The 11531-nt window shown below is 42.9% G+C and overlaps 1 non-coding gene across 1 annotated transcript; it reads right to left on the bottom strand.

The window, feature by feature from the left end:
• Positions 1-904: 904 nt before the first annotated feature.
• Trnas-gga lies at positions 905-988 on the bottom strand. The gene is given in 2 exon segments: positions 905-939; positions 949-988. It is a non-coding gene; the product is annotated as a tRNA-Ser (tRNA).
• Positions 989-11531: the final 10543 nt, after the last annotated feature.

Below are 11531 nucleotides of genomic sequence, written 5' to 3'. Positions count from 1 at the left end.
ATCAATTACGTACCTATGGTCCTTCGTTGCTGTTTATAGTCTTAGTTAGGCAACGAGGAACCCGGCAGACAAACAGCTCTGAGTACCCCAGATGGTGGACGAGAGTGTCAGCACTACCAAGAAAGACGTCCAATTGAGCAGCGAAGGCGTCTGATAGTGATCCGTTGATCACGTCGAATGAGAGTGTCCGCACGTTCCCTCATTGTAGGAGTCACAGCTGTTTGCGGCCGGCCGGCAGGTGAGAGACTGAACAAGTTTGCCCGACCTTGTTGCTTTGATAACAAACTTCTCGCCCAATGTCTCACAGTGAATTTATTCACTGCCACGCCCCTGTAGCCATTCTGAAAACGTCTACAAATATCCGCAATGCCCTGGTTTCTACAGAAGAAACTCATTGACAGCTTTCTGACTGGAGCGCACCCCCATTACCGATGCCATTTTGGAGGCTGCGTACAGCGCCACCAACTATCGGAATTCCGTGGAACTATAGGGGCTGAAGCGCAAATATTCCACGATGTCCCACATCTTCTTTCAACCGCAATTTCCGAGAAAAAGGTGTGTAGCATTACTCATTGATCGCCCTTTGTATGTGTCTGCATGGTTGTGAGCAATGTTATCTGGATCCGTACTTCATCCGACCGTTCTTTATCTGCAGCCACAGGTCTGTTATCCACAACCGCGATATTAAAATATAAAAAACCACATCAGCGGATCCGAAACGCAAGAGCATGTGTGGCTAACTAAAGGCAGGGGCCAGATCAATACGAGGTTGCATTCAGTCCGGCCTGATGAAAAATCGTTCAAATGGTTCTGAGCACTATGGGACTTAACATCGGAGGTCATCAGTCCCCTAGAACTTAGAAATACTTAAACCTAACTACGCTAAGGAGAACACACACATCCATGCCCGTGGCAGGATTCGAACCTGCGACCGCAGTGGTCGCTCGGTTCCAGACTGAAGCGCCTACAACCACTCGGCCACACAGGTCGGCCGGGCTGCTGAAAATCTGGTGGCAGACAGAGGGGAGGCGCATGCATTGCACTTCGCCCGGGGCTCATTTTCGGATACATCAGCCGATGGTCTTGCATTTGCAGCTCATGACGCGGACCAGTAATAATTTTCTTTGCTTCGCTGTGAACAATGCCTTTTCGCCGCCCTGGATCTAAACAAGAGAAACACGTTTCCACTCTGAGTGTGGTAATGTGTTCATGTGCGTGCGAAGAGTGGGGAAAACTGCTCACTTCCCCAGAGGGGTGCAGGAAGATGTATTTCCGTCTCTGGATCAATACTGGTAAAACACAAGCACGTTGTTTACTGCTCATTATCTGCGTCTGTGCTACACATTGATCGACCGCGAACATAATTAGTAGATGACAATGGCACGAAAATTAATGACTGTTCTCTTAACAAACTGGACATCTGTTCGTTAGTATGTCCAAGTGTCTCCGTCCGTCTTTACTGAATGTAGTCGCAAGATGTCTGGCATTGCGAAAATTAGTTGCTGTATGTCACCACTTCCAGGAGAAACTGACGGAATATTATTTCCTTATCATCTACAAACCTAAATTAGTTTGCTTGTTGGAGAGTGTATTACATTTGTTGTAAAGCAATGTAACATGAGAACGCACTTTTCGCTGGCCGGGGTGGACGTGTGGTTCTAGGCGCTACAGTCTGGAACCGCGCGACCGCTACGGTCGCAGGTTCGAATCCTGTCTCGGGCATGGATGTGGGTGATGTCCTTAGGTTAGTTAGGTTTAAGTAGTTCTAAGTTCTAGGCGACTGATGACCTCAGTAGTTAAGTCCCATAGTTCTCAGAGCCATTTGAACCATTTGAAGGCACTTTTCTGCAAAACACATTTGCTCAACAACAGCTTACAGGGCAGTTAGGGATGAACAGAATAAAAATATATGTTCCTAATTTCAGCAAGCAACAGAGAATGTTTGGTACCATTATCTGTTCGCCACTTGCTGGCTCCATTTGTATATGCCACCTGAGACGATCGATTTTGGCAGATAATTTTTTTTTTTTTTTTTTTTTTTTTTTTTTTTTTTTTTTTTTTTTTTTTTTTTTGTCATCAGTCTACTGACTGGTTTGATGCGGCCCGCCACGAATTCCTTTCCTGTGCTAACCTCTTCATCTCAGAGTAGCACTTGCAACCTACGTCCTCAATTATTTGCTCAATTATTTGCTTGACGTATTCCAATCTCTGTCTTCCTCTACAGTTTTTGCCCTCTACAGCTCCCTCTAGTACCATGGAAGTCATTCCCTCATGTCCTAGCAGATGTCCTATCATCGTGTCCCTTCTCCTTATCAGTGTTTTCCACATATTCCTTTCCTCTCCGATTCTGCGTAGAACCTCCTCATTCCTTACCTTGTCAGTCTACCTAATTTCCAACATTCGTCTACAGCACCACATCTCAAATGCTTCGATTCTCTTCTGTTCCGGATTTCCCACAGTCCATGTTTCACTACCATACAATGCTGTACTCCAGACGAACATCCTCAGAAATCTCAAACCATACTGCATACTCATTAGACTGTTCATTCCATTCAGCAGATCATTTAATTCTTCTTCACTTTCACTCAGGACAGCAATGTCATCAGCGAATCGTATCATTGATATCCTTTCACCTTGTATTTAAATTCCACTCCTGAACCTTTCTTTTATTTCCATCATTGCTTCCTCGATGTACAGATTGAAGAGTAGGGGCGAAAGGCTACAGCGTTGTCTTACACCCTTCGTAATACGAGCACTTCGTTCTTGATCGTCCACTCTTATTATTCCCTCTTGGTTGTTGTACATACTGTATATGACCCGTCTCTCCCTATAGCTTACCCCTACATTTTTCAGAATCTCGAACAGCTTGCACCATTTTATATTGTCGAATGATTTTTCCAGGTCGACAAATCCTATGAAAGTGTCTTGATTTTTCTTTAGCCTTGCTTCAATTATTAGCCGTAACGTCAGAATTGCTTCTCTCGTCCCTTTGCTTTTTCTAAAGCCAAACTGATCGTCACCTAGCGCATTCTCAATTTTCATTTCCATTCTTCTGTATACTATTCTTGTAAGCAGCTTCGATGCATGAGCTGTTAAGCTGATTGTGCGATAAATCTCGCACTTGTCAGCTCTTGACGTCTTCGGAATTGTGTGGATGATGCTTTTCCGAAAGTCAGATGGTATGTCGCCAGACTCATATATTGTACACACCAATGTGAATAGTCGTTTTGTTGCCACTCCCCCCAATGATTTTAGAAATTCTGATAGAATTTTATCCATCCCTTCTGCCTTATTTGACCGTAAGTCCTCCAAAGGTCTTTTAAATTCCGATTCTAATACTGGATCCCCTATCTCTTCTAAATCGACTCCTGTTTCTTCTTCTATCACATCAGACAAATCTTCACCATCATAGAGGCTTTCAATGTATTCTTTCCACCTATCTGCTCTCTCCTCTGCATTTAACAGTGGAATTCCCGTTGCACTCTTAATGTTACCACCGTTGCTTTTAATGTCATCAAAGGTTGTTTTGAATTTCCTGTATGCTGAGTCTGTCCTTCCGACAATCATATCTTTTTCGATGACTTCACATTTTTCCTGCAGCCATTTCTTCTTAGCTTCCCTGCACTTCCTATTTATTTCATTCCTCAGCGACTTGTATTTCTGTATTCCTGATTTTCCCGGAACATGTTTGTACTTCCTCCTTTCATCAATCAACCGAAGTATTACTTCTGTTACCCATGGTTTCTTCGCAGCTGCCTTCTTTGTACCTATGTTTTCCTTCCCAACTTCTGTGATGGCACTTTTTAGATATGTCCATTCCTCTTCAACTGTACTGCCTACTGCGCTATTCCTTATTGCTGTATCTATAGCGTTAGAGAACTTCAACCGTGTCTGGCCATTCCTTAGTACTTCCGTATCCCACTTCTTTGCGTATTGATTCTTCCTGACTAATGTCTTGAACTTCAGCCTACTCTTCATCGCTACTATATTGTGATCTGAGTCTATATCTGCTCCTGGGTACGCCTTACAATCCAGTATCTGATTTTGGAATCTCTGTCTGACCATGATGTAATCTAATTGAAATCTTCCCGTATCTCCCGGCCTTTTCCAAGTATACCTCCTCCTCTTGTGATTCTTGAACAGGGAATTCGCTATTACTAGCTGAATCTTGTTACAGAACTCGATTAGTCTTTCTCCTATTGCATTCCTCGTCCCAAGCCCATATTCTCCTGTAACCTTTTCTTCTACTCCTTCCCCTGCAACGGCATTCCAGTCACCCATGACTATTACATTTTCGTCCCCCTTTACATACTGCATTACCCTTTCATTATCCTCATACGCTTTCTCTATCTGTTCATCTTCAACTTGCGACGTCGGCATGTATACCTGAACTATCGTTGTCGGTGTTGGTCTGCTGTCGATTCTGATTAGAACAACCCGGTCACTGAACTGTTCACAGTAACACAATCTGCCCTACCTTCCTATTCATAACGAATCCTACATCTGTTATACCATTTTCTGCTGCTGTTGATATTACCCGATACTCAACTGACCAGAAATCCTTGTCTTCCTTCCACTTCACTTCACTGACCCCTACTATATCTAGATTGAGCCTTTGCATTTCCATTTTCAGATTTTCTAGTTTCCCTACCACGTTCAAGCTTCTGACATTCCACGCTCCGACTCGTAGAACGTTATCCTTTCGTTGATTATTCAATCTTTTTCTCATGGTAACCTCCCCCTTGGCAGTCCCCTCCCGGAGATCCGAATGGGGGACTATTTCGGAATCTTTTGGCAATTGAGAGATCATCATGACACTTCTTCAATTACAGGCCACATGTCCTGTGGATACGCGTTACGTGTCTTTAATGCAGTGGTTTCCATTGCCTTCTGCATCCTCATGTCGTTGATCATTGCTGATTCTTCCACCTTTAGGGGCAATTTCCCACCCCTAGGACAAAAGAGTGCGCAGAACCTCTATCCGCTCCTCCGCCCTCTTTGACAAGACCGTTGGCAGAATGAGGCTGACTTCTTATGCCGGAAATCTTCGGCAGATACATATTAGCTCTAATTTCATGAGTTTTCTCGTTGTGGTCAGTTCGCGAGACGTGTGTGGGACGCAGTGACACGCTGATCGACTCTTCCAGGCATGTACCCTCCCAGAATTTAAAAAGTGAACAACTCCCTGATGCACAAACCATTCTTGTAGGGTCTGCCAGAAGACTATATGCAGCTGCTTTTGAAACGTGCCGGCTCGCATCGATCAGTCGATCGCTAGATCACGGTAGTCCTCCACGAAAGCGGCTTAGGACCGCACGAAGTTTGACAGAATTGGCGGGTCGAAGTGCAAGTGGCACTTGCAGGGCGTGAGACCTGTTTACCTATGGTGTCTGGAGCTGACAGTAAACGCCTTTTGCACAAAACATACCTCATCGTGCGAAAACGGTATTTTTAGTTAGGTGTGGTGGCGATGGTACTCTGGGAATTTGCCTGTACCGAATGCGTGGAGATTTTGAGTCCGTTTCGCTACCGATTCATCTAATATTTTGGTAGGTTCTTTCTGCGGTGGTGGTAGGTAGTTAGTTCCTATGTGACCAAACTGCTAATGTCATCGGTCCCTAAGCTTACACACTACTTAATGTAACTTAAATTAACCTACCATAACGAGAACAACACACACCCACACACACACCCATGCTCGAGGGAAGACTCAAACCTCCGATGGTGGGGAGCTGCGTGAACCGTTGCAAGGCCCCTCAGACGGCGCAGCTATCACGCGCGGCTGATTTCTGCGCCTTGGTTTGTTAAAGTCGTAGCGTTGCGACTAGTTTCTCGCTCACGGAAGGTCTGCTGTGTTTGCTGTTTGTGGGCGCTCATTCCGAAAGAACTGAAGCTTAACTTAATGGAAGCGACTCTGTTTCATTACAGAGAATAGTCGCAACTGTTTTTGAAATATGTGGAAGTTGCATGGTATGTGTTACATAGCTAGTGGAGGTACATTAATCAGAAGTGCCTGTTTAAATTGGCTTTCGATTGTCCTACCGTGGACCATTTTGAGGATTGAACTGTCTGTTGTTTTTCCTCTTAAATTCACTGAAGTCTAAATTAATCAGAGTGCATTTTAATGTAATAATTTTTTTTAAAAGACATTTTAATGGGGCTAGTCTAATATAATCAGAGTGTCATTTTACTGTAATCAGTTTAATTGAGTATTTGTAAAACATTTTGTTGGGATTTTTAGTTGACCGTCACTGATATTTTCTATGGTAAATTATGCTAAAAGAAGGATGTACAGTTCTACTGTAGGTGTTACAAGCAACCTGGTAAACGAAGTTTGATATATAAGATTCGGTTGCTCAGATACTTAAAATAGTGTGGTCTGCGTTAGCGCTGCTACTTTAAATAGTGTTGTGTGCGTTAGCATGAGCTGCCTGATTAGTTACTTAAGGCTAGCGTCTTCTGTAAAATTATTATAAGTTTTAATGTACTTCCATTTAGAAATAGTGTGTAATGACCGTCCTGCTGCATAATTAGTACAGGTAACTGTTTGCCAATTTATTGTGGGGGCATGTAAGCTTAATTGGTTTTCTCAGACCGTAATCAGAGTGCTAACCAGTTAGTTAGTGCTTTGTTGCTTGTTACAATATTCACTGATCGGGTGGATATAACGAAATATGTGCCGTCCCTTGTGAATCAGTATACTGTTACTAGTTTGCTAAGGTAGTTTTTAGTCTTGTAGTTCAAGTTGGACGGGACGTGTCCCATTCATCAGCACACCCGTGGGTGGCGCGTTCGCACAGGCCTTCCTGCCCATCGTGTTTATCCCGCTTGCCGTTAGGCTGAATTGAATCTGTATAACTTCTCTCGGTTCTGAACGTATGACACTAACGGATGCAACACATTGCTGATGTTACTACTGTTGTTAACAAATCTGCTGCAGCCACTTCAGACATTATATTTAAAAGTCAATTAAAAAAATTTTAATTGTTAAGATTTTGGTTATGTGACAAATTGCTTAGTTTCTGAACGGTTTAAAAGCCCTTTTGCTAACGTCAATTGCTGATCCCATTTTTTTGTTAATATTCGACAAGTTGTTTAATTCCTTACTTGCTTTTAAAACTATTAAACTGACCACATTAGATGTTGACTTTTATTTTCATAATAGATTATGTATGTTTTCAAATGTGAACACAGCTTTCTTGCGTCCTGGCCCAGACCAACTGTTTAACGGCGTATTAAGCTGATTTAGGGTACCTACACTCGTTTCAATTGTAACAGCGTGTTGTTTCGAGCCACGCACCTCTGGGTTATGGGCCCAGAACACTTACTAACTTTCAGTCAATATCCACATAATTCAGAAGGCTCCAAAAGCTAATTAGTGCGAAAAATTGTCGCATAATTAGCTTAACAGCTCATGCGTACAAGTTGCTGTCGAGAATAATATACAGAAGAATTGAAAAGAAAATTGAGGATGTTTTAGATGACCATCAGTTCGGCTTTAGGAAAGATAAAGGCACCAGAGAGGCAACTCCAGACGTTTCAGTTGATAGTCGAAGAAAGACCAATGAAATGTCAAGAAACGTTTATACAATATTTCGACCTGGAAATTGACAGTCTAGAAGGAAGCAAGGTGTTCAACATCCTTACGAAAATAGGGGTAAGCTATAAGGAAAGACGTGAATATACAACATGTACAAGAGCCTAGAAGGAATAATTACGGCAGAAGACCAAGAACGAAGTGCTCGATATAAGAAGGGTGTAAGACAGGAATCTTTCGCCTCTGCTGTTCAATCTATACACCGAGAAACAATGACACAACTAAAAGAATGTTTCAGGAGTGGAATTAAAATTCAAGATGAAAGGACATTGGTACCCTCAGTGTTAATGTATTAGAATTACAAGATGTGCTGAATGGAATGGTCTCATGAAATGTTCAAATGTGTGTGAATTCCTATGGGACCAAACTGCTGGGGTCATCGGTCCCTAGACTTACACACTACTTAAACTGACTTATGCTAAGAAGAACTCACACACCAATGCCCGAGGGAGGACTCAAACCTCCGGCGGGAGGGAAATGATCTCATGAGTACAGAGTATGGACTGCGATTAAATCGAATAATGACGATAGTAATGAAACGTAGCAGAAATGAGAACACTGAGAAATTTAACATCAAAATTGGCAATCACGAAGTAGATGTAGTTAAGGAATTCTGCTACCTGGGCAGCAAAATATCCCATGACGGACGGAGCAAGGTGGGCGCTGATGACCACGCTGTTTAGCACCCGTAAACCTCAAGCACACACACACACACATACACACGGAGCAAGGAGGACATTAACAGCACATTAGCATTGGCCAGAAGGGCCATAATCTGAGGAAGAAATGTCTAAGAATGTACTTTTAGAGCTCAGTATTGCATGGTTGTGAAACATGGACTGTGGGAAAACCGGAACAGAAGAGTTTCGAAGCATTTGAGACGTGGTGCTACAGACGAGAATAAGATGAATTGATGAGGCAAAAAATGAGGTGGTTCTGCTCAAAATCGGAGAGGAAAGGAATATGTGGAAAACAATGATGACAAGTACAAGGAACAGGATGGTGGGATATCTGTTAACGCTTCAGGGAATGACTTTAGTGTTACTAGAGGAAACTGTAGAGGGCAAAACTGCAGAGGCAGATAGAGATTGGAATACGTCAAGCAAATAATTGAGGACGTAGGTTGCAAGTGCTACTATGAGATGAAGAGGTTGGCACAGGAGAGGATTTCGTGGCGAGCCGCATCAAACCAGTCAGAAGATTGATAACTCAAAAAAGAAGGAATATATTCGTTAATGACAATGAAAGATTACAAATTGCCACAAATATTCTTGGTTATGTCATAGTATTAATTCAGATATCTGTGATGACGTCAGCAAAACGTAAACGTCGTGTGATTAGGGCCCCCCGTCGGGTAGACCGTTCGCCGTGTGCAACTCTTTAGATTTGACGCCACCTCGACGACTTCAGCGTCGATGGGCATGAAATGATGTTGAGTAGGACAACACGACACGCACTCCCTAAGCGGAGAAAATCTCCGACCTAAACGCGAATCTGTCAGTGAAATCAGTGCGACTTGTGGCGATATCAGAAACGTATTTATTAATCTTTTTTGGAGGAGTCTACATAAATCTAAGGCATCCATGTAGATGTGGTTCGATTGTTTAGAGCCTTTATCAAGTAGGTATGACAATGAATATCAAAACAATTTTTAGACCTGCTGTTAAGATAGAAACAAACCGGCTCAGCCTATGCAAATGAGTAGCAGATATGATCGGGGAACTTAAAAGCGACTCTATTGAAGAAAAATGATGTGTTTCTAGCAAAACCCTGCTGAGCAAATTTAGAGAGCATTTATTCGAAAGAACTGTACGACTATAAAGTTGGAACCATAGCAGATCCCACGTTATGGCATTATGATGTGATCATATAAGGTACAGTCATATACAAACATTTTTTCCCTCGATCAATAAGTGAACTAAACACGGAAAATAATGATGATACTGGCAAAATGTACCCGCCACAATGCGCTCAAAAGTGTATACTATTGAAATTTGTACTGAGAGCTACCGAATTTATTCCATTACTTCCACGCTTGATGCATATGTTGATTAAATTTCATCTTTCCGCGAGTTTATTTTCAGAGTAGAAAAAGACCATTACTACAGATAGCAAGTGGCTTCTCCACATGATGGCTGTTAAGTATGTCTAACATTAGTGGAACTTTCCAACTGGTAAAGATATCACAACATGTCCAGAAGAGGCGTACGTGCAGCTTATACCCAGTTTTCCGGCTTTTAAAGAGGTAGAACCACTCGCAATATTACACAGGATCATGATAGACGCATATCGCAAACAGTTGGCTGTAGTGCGAAGACTGCAGAAAGGTGTTTAAAGTTCAATACGATATGATCTGACGAAAGAGAAGATTTTTTACAAGGATGCAGACGCTGGAATTAAACCCTATGTGATCAAAAGTATCCGTACACCCCAAAACATACGTTCTTCATATTACGTGCGTTGTGCTGCCACCTACTACCAGGTACTCCGTATCAGCGACCTCAGTAGTCATTAGACATCGTGACAGAGCAGAATGTGGCCCTCCCCGGAACTCACGGGCTTCAGGTGATTGGGTGTCACTGAGTCATACGTCTGTACGCGAGATTTCCACACTCCGAAACATCCGTAAATTCACTGTTTCCGATGTGGAAACGTAAAGGGACATGTACAGCACAAAAACGTACAGGCCGCCCTCGTCTGTTGACTGACAGAGACTGTCGACAGTTGAAGAGGATCGTAATGTGTAATAGGCAGACATATATCCAGACCATCACACAGGAATCCCAAACTGCATCAGTATCCCCTGCAAGTACTATGATAGTTGGGCGGGAGGTGTGAAAACTTGGATTTCATTGTCGAGCAGCTGCTCATAAGCCACACATCACGCCGGTAAATGCCAGACGACGCCTCGCTTAGTGTAATTAGCGTAAACATTGGGCGACTGAACAGCGGAAAAACGTTGGGTGGAGTGACGAATCATGGCACACAGTGTGGCGATCCGATAGCAGGGTGTGGGTGTGGCGAATGCCGGTGAACGTCATCAGCCAGCGTGTGTAGTGCCAACAGTAAAATTCGGATACAGTGGTGTTATGGTGTGGTCGTGTTTTTCATGGAGGGGGCTTGCACCCCTTGTTATTTTTAGTGGCACTATCACAGCACAGGCCTACATTGATGCTTTATGCACGCTCTTGCTTCCCACTGTTGAAGAGCTATTCGGGGATGGCGATTGCAACTTTCAACACGATCGAGTCCCTGTTAATAATGTGGCGGGGTGGTTGTTGTTGTTGTTGTGGTCTTCAGTCCTGAGACTGGTTTGATGCAGCTCTCCATGCTACTCTATCCTGTGCAAGCTTCTTCATCTCCCAGTACCTACTGCAACCTAGATCCTTCTGAATCTGCTTAGTGTATTCATCTCTTGGTCTCCCTCTACGATTTTTACCCTCCACGCTGCCCTCCAATGCTAAATTTGTGATCCCTTGATGCCTCAAAACATGTCCTACCAACCGATCCCTTCTTCTAGTCAAGTTGTGCCACAAACTTCTCTTCTCCCCAATCCTATTCAATACCTCCTCATTAGTTACGTGATCTACCCACCTTATCTTCAGCATTCTTCTGTAGCACCACATTTCGAAAGCTTCTATTCTCTTCTTGTCCAAACTAGTTATCGTCCATGTTTCACTTCCATACATGGCTACACTCCATACAAATACTTTCAGAAACGACTTCCTGACAAATCTATACTCGACGTTAACAAATTTCTCTTCTTCAGAAACTATTTCCTTGCCATTGCCAGTCTACATTTTATATCCTCTCTACTTCAACCATCATCAGTTATTTTACTCCCTAAATAGCAAAACTCCTTTACTACTTTAAGTGTCTCATTTCCTAATCTAATTCCCTCAGCATCACCAGCTTTAATTTGACTACATTCCAT

Source organism: Schistocerca americana, chromosome 3 (genome assembly GCF_021461395.2).
Source record: "Schistocerca americana isolate TAMUIC-IGC-003095 chromosome 3, iqSchAmer2.1, whole genome shotgun sequence".
NCBI lineage: Eukaryota > Metazoa > Arthropoda > Insecta > Orthoptera > Acrididae > Schistocerca > Schistocerca americana.
Note: the sequence above shows the minus strand (reverse complement) of the source record. Positions and strands in the feature narration are given on the sequence as shown.